Source organism: Mustela nigripes, chromosome 7, assembly GCF_022355385.1.
Source record: "Mustela nigripes isolate SB6536 chromosome 7, MUSNIG.SB6536, whole genome shotgun sequence".
NCBI classification, from domain to species: Eukaryota; Metazoa; Chordata; class Mammalia; order Carnivora; family Mustelidae; genus Mustela; species Mustela nigripes.
This window is the reverse complement of record NC_081563.1, coordinates 95,589,668-95,601,684: the sequence shown is the minus strand read 5'-3', so window position 1 is coordinate 95,601,684 and position 12,017 is coordinate 95,589,668.

Here is a 12,017-nt window from a genome sequence, read left to right as displayed (position 1 = left end):
AAGCTGTAACTGATTCTTAATGACAGAGAACAAACCGATGGTTGATGAAGGGAGGTGGGGGATGAGATAGATATGTGATGGGTATTAAAGAGGGCACTTGTGATAAGCACTGGGAGTTGTATGTGAGTGATGAATCACGGAAGTCTACTCCTGAAACCAAGATTTCACTGTATGGTAACTAACAAGATTTAAATTAAAAAATAAAAAAAAAAACTACCAAAGTCATCGAAAACAAAGGAATTTTGAAAAACTGTCACAGTCAAGAGGAGCCCAAGAAGACATGATGACCAAGTGTAATGTGGTCTTCTGTATGGGATCTTGGGACAGTAAAGGGATGTTACGTTCAAAATTAAGCAAATATGAATAAACTATTTAATAAGAATGTGTCTACATTAGTTCATTAATTGTAGTAAATGTACAATACTAGTGAAAGATGCTGATAATAGGGGAATCTGTGGGCAGGGGATTATATGGGAACTCCTTTTACTTCCTCCTCAATTTTTCTGTATATCTAAAACTGTCTTAAAAAAACCAAAAAGCAAATAAGCAAATATGATAAATAAGTAAAATAAAAGGAAAAGCAAATTGAGTTATACCACATGTGCTTATATAATACTTTGTGGAGATTTGGCAATTTCTGGTTAAGCTCACATAAACCATCCAGAGAGATAACTTATTTAGATTTCAAGGGCAATAGTATTTGGGTCAGAGTTATCTGGTCTCACTACCAACAATGATCAAATTCATTGTGGGAAATCCAAATCTGAGCCATGACGTGCAGTGGGGAGACTTCTTTGATCCATTTCCCATCCCTACAAGAAGCAAAATTTCTTTCTGGAAGCTTGTAGGTAGAGACTCAAGGAAAAAAAATATCAAGAGGAGGAAAAATAAGTCCGTAAGCAAGCTTCCGCAGTATGACTCAGGGGAAAATCATTTTAAGAATAACTTCTGATTCACCATAACTAAATCCTCCAGTGTTTGTTGAAGTCACCGATGGGACTTCCTTTTTCACAACCCAAAGGGCTTATTGAGGCAAAATCCATTACTGTAGCTATGGAAATGGGTTGAATTTGCCTGCTGACGTAAGGGTCTTCCCACCACTTTGGCTTATTTGTTTTCCATAGATATTATGCTGCAGGGAAGACTCTTGACAGTCTTTGTGTCTGCAAGACCTCTCCAATATCCCAGGCAGGGTTGCTGAAGCCTCAGTGCTGCAGACAGGTGAACTCTGGAGAAGTCAAAGCATTAATACCACCCTGATTTTTTCACCTTTACTTAAGTATAATTAACAAATAAATTTGTGAGATATTTAAAATGTGCATCATGCTGATTTTTAAAAAATTTTTATTTATTTGACAGACAGAGATCACAAGTAGGCAGAGAGGCAGAAAGAGAGGGGGAAAGCAGGCTCCCTGCCGAGCAGAAAGCCTGATGCGGGGCTCAATCCTAGGACCCTGGGACCATGACCTGAGCCAAAGGCAGAGGCTTTAACCCACTGAGCCACCCAGGTGCCCCCCATCATGGTGATTTGATAGATGTATACATCATACAAGGGTTCCCACCATCTAACTGACATCCATCAATTCACATTTTTATCTTTTGGGAGGTTTAGAATTTGTTCTCTTAGCAAATTTCAGTTAAATAATATAATGTGATCAACTGTAGTCACCAGATTTTACATTGGAACCTCAGACCGAGTTTATCTAATAGCTGAAAGTTTGTACCACTTTACCAAAAATTCCCTACCTGTCCCCCATCCCTCCCCAACCATGTGCGGATGTTTTAAGAAAAAAATGTCAGAGTTACTTTTAAATAAACAGTTACACAAACTTTAAAAATATTTTGTTCTATTTTTGATTTTCCTTCTCTGTTTCAATCAATGTAGATTTGGGATTCAGTCTGGGTTGGATGTTGTCAGAGCTCCTTTGCATTTTCAAGCACACCTGCTCTTGGGATATTTTCACCCTCTACAGCCAGTGCTTGAGTCTCCTTGGCTGAGCTGTTCCTGACCTGTGGGAACTCCCTTTAGGTGCCTGGGAATTATGGCCCCTGGGGGCAGCCCTGACCTGTGACTCACCAGGTCCAGGCAGTGTGGTGCAGGGTGCAGACTGGGGCTGGCCACACTGATCACTCAACTCCAAGTGTGCCCTTCCCCAGAGCTAAGCCAAATGGGATTGCCCTTAATGGGATTTTGCCTGAGATTTCCCTGGGTTAGTCTTGGTCCCTTTTCTCATCTACTATCTCACTTTCATGTTTTTCCTGGGACTACTTCATCTTAAATCCTTTTCATACAAAATGCCTGTTTCAGGGAGACAAACCATAAGTGACTCTTAATCTCACAAAACAAACTGAGGGTTGCCGGGGGGAGGGGGTTTGGGAGAAGGGGGTGGGATTATGGACATTGGGGAGGGTATGTGATTTGGTGAGTGCTGTGAAGTGTGTAAACCTGGTGATTCACAGACCTGTACCCCTGGGGATAAAAATATATGTTTATAAAAAATAAAAAATTAAAAAAAAATAAAAAATTAAAAAAAAAAATGCCTGTTTCAGTATCTGCTTCTGGAGATATAAGCTGAGACACAACTCAGTTCCCCATTTAGGAAAGGAGGTGTTGCCTGGGAATGTGGCTGGCTGACAACATGCTATTCTGGGGTTGGCCCCTGGCCAAAGATAGAACAAGGGCACAGGTGCAGGGCCTGGCCTTTCTTTGCAGGTTGTGGCTCCTTCCCCAGGCAATCCCTCCCTCTGGAGCTCCCAGGCCTGCTTGCCTCTTCCTCAACTTGCAAAGACAGGTTGCAACAGTCCCAGGTTGCAAAGATAACACCTGTATGACTTCTGTGGTTTGTTGGGTGTTAGCTTGTCTTACTTTTCTCTTTAAAAATTTGTACATTTTACTTTAGCTACCTTAGAGCAAGGCAGCTCCTGAAAAATCTTTCTGGAATGTTCCTGTCTCCACCCCCCCTCACCACCACCGCTAGTTTGCCAAGTGAAACTTTTTCTCAGAATTCTCATTTCCATAAAGAAAAGTAAACAAGTCCTAGTCTCACAGGTAACTGTCAAGGTACAGCAGGCCTGTGATCATGTGAGCCTTGGGAATTAATCTCTTTTAAGTCCAGATTCAGGGATGGGGCACAGAGATTATCTGTATTTTTGGATCCACAGTCATTTATTGACAGAGTAAGAAATGAGACCAGGTGAAGGTCAGGGATGCTTTTCTCAACGCTCATGGTAAGTTGCAGTCAGGGCCCAAATATACCGTACTAATGAAGCCCTGTGTTTTATCACATAGAGCAGAGCTTCTCCACTTTGGCACTGCTGACGTTTTGAGCCAGGTAGTTCTTTGTTGTGTGGGGCTGTCCTGTGCATTGTGGGATGTTCAGCAGCATCCCTGCCCCCACCTGGTAGATGCCAGTAGCATTGTCCCTTCCCCTCTCGCTGTGATCCAAATGTTCCTGGACATCCACAAATATCCACTGTGGGCAAAATCATCCCCCTGTTGAGAGCCACTGACATAGAGGTAGCTTTAGTCTGAATGTCCCCGCACCCCCAACCCCTTTCCCTGACCCATATGTGGAAACCTAACCCTCATTTAGGAGGTGGGGTCTTTGAGAGGTAATTAGGGCAGAGTCCTCATGATTGGGATTAGAGCTCTTATAAAAGAGATCTGAGCGAGTTCCCTCCCCTCTTCCACCACCTGAGGATACAACAGGAAGTCAGAAACCCAGAAGATGGCCTTCCCTCAACCATGCCAGCACTCTGATCTCAGACTATCAGCCTCCAGAACAGTATATGCCAGAGAAAGAATCTCAGGCCAGCAGAGGTGCCAGTGGTGATGAGAGGTGAGGATATAAAAGAGAGGAGGAAGATGATGAGAATCAACTTCAGCCTGCAGCCCAGCAGCAGTTACAGGGATTAAAGCTGATCTCACTGCCCTTCCAATTCTCTGCTTCCCCAGGAGAAGTGCCCAGCCAGAATCCTGGACAAGCTCATTCCCAGGTGGGATGAATGTCTCTTTCAGCAACTGGACTTAAGCAGCACTAGAGGGGTACCATCAGATTCCCTTTGAAAACCCAAGTCTCTTTTCCTGCTGCCAGAGGCATTGATTGCTGATGGCTGCCAGCTGAATCCCTCTCCAGGCATTACCTTGGCTGAAGAGAGCCACTGTATTACACCCACTCCCTCCCTGAAAGCAGCCCATGTCCAGTGACTGGTCAATAAAGGGGTACAAAGTTTAGTCCTTTTGAAGACTTGGATCTTTAATCCTGGAATATTTTCGTATTCTCATGTTCTATCAGCTGTCTATCTATCATCTATCTTTCAGTTATCTTCATCTATCTTTCAGTTATCTATCTATCATCTATATCATCTATGTGGCTATCATCTATCATCTATTTTCAATATGTTCCTTTTTATTTAAAAAATTTTTTAAATTAACATATAGTGCATTATTTGCCCCAGGGGTACAGGTCTGTGTATTATCAGGCTAACACTTTTCACAGCACTCACCATAGCATATACCCTCCCCAATGCTCATCACCCACCCACACTATCACTTCCTCCCCACCCCCCAGCAACCCCCAGTTTGTTTTGTGAAATTAAGCGTCTCTTATGGTTTTTCTCCCTCCCAATCCCATTTTGTTTCATTTTTCCTTCTCTACCTCCCACAATCCTCCACCCTGACTCTCAAATTCTTAATATCAGAGAGATGATATGATAATTGTTTTTCTCTGATTGACATATTTCACTCAGCATAATACCCTCTATTCCATCCACGTCATTGCAAAAGACAAGATTTCTTTCTTTGAAGGCTACATAATATTCCATTGTATATATATATATCTATACCACATCTTCTTTATCCATTCAACTATTGATGGGCATCTAAGTTCTTTCCATAGTTTGGCTATTGTGGACATTGCTGCTATAAATACTTGGGTTCACATGCCCCTTCGGGTCACTGCATTTGTATCTTTAGGGTAAATACCCAGTAGTACAATTGCTGGGTCATAGGGTAGCACAATTTTCAATTTTTTGAGGAAACTCCATACTGTTTTCCAGAGTGTCTGCATTAGCTTGCATTCCCACCAACAGTGTAAGAGGCTTTACCTTTCTCTGCATCCTCGCCAGCATCTGTCATTTCCTGACTTTTTAATTTTAGCCATTCTGACTGGTGTGAGGCGGTATGTCATTGTGGTCTTGATTTGTATTTCCCTGATGCCAAGTGATGTTGAGTACTTTTTCATGTGTTTGCTGGCCATCTGGATGTCTTCTTTGCAGAAACATCTCCTCATGTCTTCTGCTCATTTCCTGACTGGATTATTTGTTCTTTGGCTGTTGAGTTTGATAAGTTCTTTATACTTGCTTTTATCTGATATGTTGTTTGTGAGTATCTTTTCCATTCTGCCTGTTGTCTTTTGGTTTTGTTGACTGTTTCCTTTTCTGTGCAAAAGCTTTTGATCTTGATGAAGTCCCAACAGTTCATTTTTACCCTTGCTTCCCTTGCCTTTGGCAATGTTTCTAGGAAGAAGTTGTTGTGGCTGAGGTCGAAGAGGTTGCTGCCTGTGTTCTCTTCAAGGATTTTGATGGATTCCTGACTCACATTGAGGTCCTTCATCCATTTTGAGTCTATTTTTGCATATGGTGTAAGCAATGGTCCAGTTTCATTTCTCTGCATGTGGCTGTCCAGTTTTCCGAACACCATTTGTTGAAGAGACTGTCTTTTTAACATTGGACATTCTTTCCTGCTTTGTGGAAGTTTAGCTGACCATGGAGTTGAGGGTTCCATTGATCTATGTGTCTGTTTTTGTGACAGTGCCATACTGTCTTGATTATGACAGCTTTGTAATAGAGCTTGAAGTCTGGAATTGTGATGCCACCAACTTTAGCTTTCTTTTTCAACATTCCTCTGGCTACTCAGGGTCTTTTCTGGTCCCATATAAATTTTAGGATTATTTTTTCCATATCTTTGAAAAAAAATTGATGGTATTTTGATAGGGACTATTTTAAATGTGTATATTGCTTTAGGTAGCATAGAAATTTTCACAATATTTGTTCTTCCAATCCATGAGCATGGAATGCTTTTCCATTTATTTGTGTCTTTCTCAATTTCTTTCATGAGTACTTTATAGTTTTCTGAATACAGGTTTTTGCCTTTTTGGGTAGGTTTCTTCCTAAGTATCTTATGGTTTTGAGTGCAGTTGTAAATGGGATTGACTCCTTAATTTCTCTTTCTCCTGTCTTGTTGTTAGTAGAAAGAAATGCAACTGATTTCTGTGCATTGATTTTATATCCTGACACTTTACTGAATTCCTGTACAAGTTCTAGCAGTTTTGGAGTGGAGTCTTTGGGGTTTTCCACATAAATTATTGTATCATCTGCAAAGAGTGAGACTTTTTTTGCTGATTCAGGTGCCTTTAATTTCTTTTTCTTGTCTGATTGCTGAGGCTAGGACTTCTACTACTATGTGGAATAGCAGTGGTGGTAGTGGACATGCCTGTGGTATTCCTGACCTTAGGGGAAAAGCTCTCAGTTTTTCCCCATTGAGAATGATATTTGATGGGGTTTCTCATAGATGGCTTTAATGATATTGAGGTATGTACCCTCTATCCCTACACTTTGAAGAATTTTGATCAAGAAAGAATGCTGTACTTTGTCAAATGCTTTTTCAGCATCTATTGAGGGTATCATATGGTTCTTGTTCTTTCTTTTATTAATGCACTGTATCACATTGATTGCTTTGTGGATGTTGAACCAATCTTGCAGCCCAGGAATAAATTCCATTTTGTCATGGCGAATAATCCTTTTAATGTACTGTTGGATCTTATTGGTTAGTATTTTAGTGAGTATTTTTGCATCTGTTTTCATCAAGGATATTGGTCTGTAATTCTCTTTCATGGGGTCTTTGGTTTTGGGTTCAAGGTAATGCTGGCCTCATAAAAAGAGTTTGGAAATTTTCCTTCCATTTCTATTTTTTGGGAACATTTTCAGGAGAATAGGTATCAATTCCTCTTTAAATGTTTGGTAGAATTCCCCTGGGAAGCCTTCTTGCCCTGGGCTCTTGTTTGTTGGGAGATTTTTGATGGTTGCTTCAATCTCCTTACTAGCTATGGATCTATTCAGGTTTTCTATTTCTTCCTGGTTCAGTTTTGGTAGTTTATATGTCTCTAGGAATGCATCCATTTCTTCCAGATTGTCAAATTTGCTGGTGTATAGTTGCTCGTAATATGTTCTTATAATTGTATTTCTTTGGTGTTAGTTATGATCTCTCCTCTTTCATTCATGAGTTTATTAATTAGGGTCCTTTCTTTTTCTTTTTGATAAGTATAGCCATGGGTTTATCAATCTTACAAATTCTTTCAAAGAACGAGCTCCTAGTTTCGTTGATTTGTTTTACTATTCTTTTGGTTTCTATTTCATTAATTTCTGCTCTCATCTTTAGTATTTATCTTCTCCTGCTGGGTTTAGGCTTTTTTTGCTGTTTTTTATCCAGCTTCTTTAGGTATAAGGTTACATTGTGTACTTGAGATCTTTCTCGTTTCTTGAGAATGGCTTGTATCAGCATATACTTTCCTCTTGGGACTTCCTTTGTTGTGTCCCAAAGATTTTGAACAGTTGTGTTTTCATTTTCATTTGTTTCCATGAATTTTTTTCAATTCTTCTTTAATTTTCTGGTTGACCCATTCATTTTTTTAGTAGGATGCTCTTTAGCCTCTATGTATTTGAGTCCTTTCCACATTTCCTCTTGTTATTGAGTTTTAACTTCAGAGCATTGTAGTCCTAAAATATGCAGGGAATGAACTCAAACTTTTGGTACTTGTTGAGACCTGATTTGTGACCCAGGATGTGATCTATTCTGGAGAATGTTCCATGTGCACTAGAGAAGAATGTGTATTCTGTTGTTTACGGATGGAATGTTCTGAATTTATCTGTGATGTCCATCTGGTCCAGAGTGTCTTAAAGTCTTTATTTACTTGTTGATCTTTTGCTTAGATGATCTGTTCATTTCACTTAAGGGGGTGTTAAAGTTTCCTCCCATTATTATAGTATTGTTGGTGTGTTTCTTTGATTTTGTTATTAATTGGCTTGTATAATTGACTGCTCCAATGTTAGGGCCATGGATATTTAAAATTGTTAGATCTGGGGAACCTGGGTGGCTCAGTGGGTTAAAGCCTCTGCCTTCAGCTCAGGTCATGATCCCAGGGTCTTGGGATCGAGCCCTGCATTGGGCTCTCTGCTCAGCTGGGAGCCTGCTTCCTCCTTTTTCTGCCTGCCTCTCGGCCTACTTGTGATCTCTGTCAAATAAATAAATAAAATCTTTAAAAAAGATAAAATTGTTAGATCTTCTTGTTGGACAGAAACTTTAAGTATGATATCATGTCCTTCCTCATCTCTTATTATAGTCTTTGGCTTAAAATCTAATTGATCTGCTATAAGGATTGCCACCCCAGCTTTCTTTTGATGTCCATTAGCATGGTAAATTGTTTTCCACACCCTTACTTTAAATCTGGAGGTGTCTTAGGGTCTAAAATGAGTTTCTTGTAGACAGATGGGTTTTGTTTTTTTATCCATTCTGATAATGTGTCAGATGTCTTTTGATTGGGGCATTTAGCCCATTTACATTCAGGGTAACTGTTGAGAGATATGAATTTAGTGCCATTGTATTGCCTATAATGTGACTATTACTGTATTTTGTCTCTGTTCCTTTCTGGTCTACTACTTTTAGATTCTCTTTGCTTAGAGGACCCCTTTAAATATTTCCTGTAGAGCTGATTTGGTGTTTTACAAATTGTTTTAGTTTTTATTTGTTCTGGAAGCTTTTTATCTCTCCTTCTATTTTCAATGTTAGCCTCGCTGGATATAGTATTCTTGGCTGCATATTTTTCTCATTTAGTGCTCTGAATGTAGCATGCTAGTCTTTTCTGTCCTACCAGTTTTTTGTGGATAAATTTGCTTCCAATCTAATATTTCTACCATTGTATGTTACAGACCTCTTGTCCTGAGCTGCTTTCAGGACTTCTCTTTGTTGCTGAGACTTGCAAGTTTTACTATTAGATGATGGGGTGTGGATCTATTGTTATTGATTTTGATGGGGGTTCTCTGTACCTCCTGGATTTTGATGCTTGTTCCCTTTGCCATATTAGGGAAATTGTCTACTCTAATTTACTCCAATATACCTTCTGCCCCGCTCTCTCTTTCTTCTTCTTCTTCTGGGATCCCAATTATTCTAATATTGTTTTGTCTTATGGTATCACCTATCTCTTGAATTCTTCCCTCATGGCCCAGTTGTTGTTTGTCTCTCTGTTGCTCAGGTTCTTTATTCGCCATCATTTGGTTTTTTATATAACTAATTCTCTCTTCTGGCTCATTTATACTAGCACTGAGAGCCTCCATATTTGATTGCACTTCATTAATAGCATTTTTGATTCCCATTGGTTAGATTTTGGTTCTTTTATTTCTCCAGAATGGGATTTTATTTCTCTAGAAAGGGATTCTCTAGTATCTTACATGCTTTTTTTGAGCCCAGCTAATTGTTATTCTGAGCTCTAGTTCTGACACATTACTAATGTCCATATTGATTAGACCCTTAGTCATCAGCACTGCCTCTTGTTCTTTTTTATGTGATGAATTTCTCTGCTTTGTCATTTTATCCAGATAGGAATAGATGAGTGAAAGAACAAAATATTAAAAGGGTGGCAAAGACCCCAGAAAAATATATGCTAACCAAATCAGAAGAGACCCCCAAATCAGGAGAAGAATAAAGGGAGAAAAATTAAAATAATAAAAAATAAAAAATACATGTATTAGACTGGTGAATAGAATAAGGCCACCACTTGATTTTTGGTGTATTCTTAGAAGAAACTACCTCCCAAAAGTTTAAAGAAAGAAAAAAAATAAATTAATAAAGATTCTAAAAAAGGAATTCACAAGATAATGAGTTGGTTGGAAAAAAAAAAGAATGTTATCAGGCTGGAGACTAGAACAAAGCCATGTGCTAGATTTAGGGTATATTTTGATGTATTAGAAGTAAATGTATCTCAAAATTTTAAAGAAAAAAATCTATATTTATACAAAAAATAAGTTTAAATACAAGGAAGTGATAAAATATGACTGTAACAATGAAAATTTAAAAAGATTTAAAAAAAAGTATTGATAAGATAAAATAGTTAAAAAACATTAAAATAGGAAAGAGGAAAAGTTTAAAATAGAATAAAAAAAATAAAATTAAAAATAATTAACTTTGAAAGACTAAAGGCTCATGGGGAAAAAGCCATAAATTCCATGTGTTGCTTTCTCCTAGCTCTGGAGTTCCACAGTTCTTTTTTTTTTTTTTTTAAGATTTTATTTATTTATTTATTTGACAGAGATCACAAGTAAGCCAGGCAGGGGGTGAGGGGAAGCAGGCTCCCTGCTGAACAGAGATCCCAATGTGGGTCTGGACCCCATGACTCTGAGATGACCTGAGCTGAAGGCAGAGGCTTTAACCCACTGAGCCACCCAGGGGCCCTGGAGTTCTGCAGTTCTCATTGATCGGAAAACTTGGTCTTGGCTGGATGTTCTTGCTGGTCTTCTGGGGAAAGGCCAGTCATATTGATTCTCAAATGTCTTTGCCCAAGGCAGAATTGCACTGCTCTTGCCAGGGGCCAGCCTAAATAATCTGTTCAGGATCACTCTCAGTAGCTTTTGTTCCCTGAATGCTTTCCGTATAGTTATGGAGGATGGGAATGAAGATGGCAGCCTCCCAATCTCCAGACCCATAGCAGCCAAGGCCTCAGGGCCCAACTCTTCAGTGCACCCTCAGAGAAAAGCATTAATCCCTCCTGTCTCCAGCCACACTCCATGCTCACCTGGACTGTGACCAAGCATTTGTATCTCTGGTGCACACCCACTTGGAGTCTCCAAACCCAGCAGATTTCTGCCATGTGCTCCCATGCTGTTCCTCACAGAGGAGGAAGGGGGGATCTCTCTGAATCTGCCAGTTGTGGGGTCCCTGTCCAAAGAGCAGTAGACCAACTGTGCCTCAAATCTTGGTTTAACATAACCCTGAGCTGAGAGACCCTCCTCAGTTCCATCTCTGCAGCTGGCTTCCCCACTCTGATACCTGGGAGCTCTGCCACACTCAGATACCCCTGGCTGTTCTGTGACCCAGTGGGTCCTGAGACCACACTGTCCCTGCAAGGGCTCTACCACCGCTTAGCCTCTGGAGCAGTGTCCCTCAGCGGAACAGACTTCTAAACATTCTAATTTTGTGCTCCACTGCTCTATTGCTTGCTGGAAGTCGACACTTCCCCCCCTGTGGTCTATCTTCCCATCACTTTGGATTCACTTCTCCACAAATCCCACCTGCCAGAAAGTGGTCAATTTTCTGTTCCTAGAATTGCTGCTCTTCTTCTTTTCTCTTTCCTGTTGAATTTGTAGGTGTTCCAAATAGTTTGATAACTATCTGGCTAAACTCCTGGAACCTGATGATATATCAGTCTCCTACTCCTCTGCCATCATGCTTCCTCTCTCAATATGTTATTTTTATTTAAAAAATTTAATATAAAACCATGAGAGACTATGGACTTTGGGAAACAAACTGAAGGTTACAGAAGAGAGGGGTGGGGGAATGGAGTAACCAGGTATGAATATTAAGGAGGGTACATGTTGTGATGAGCACTGGATGTTATATGCAGGTAATGAATCTTTGAACACTATGTCAAAAACTAATGTTGTCCTGTATGGTGGCTAACCAAACACATTAAAAAAACTTGGCTATAGTTGACATAAAAGGTTACATTAGTTTCAGGTGTACAACCTAGTGATTCAACAAGTTTATACATGGTGATAAGTTCACCAAAAGTGTGGCTACCATCTGTCACTATACATCACTATGACAATACCATTGGTTATATTCTTTATGCTGTATCTTTTATTTCTGTGACTTGTTCATGCCATGACTGGAGTCCTCTATCTCCCACTTCCCTTCACACATTTTGCCCAACCTCCCAACCCCTTCCTTTCTGGCAATTGTCAATTTG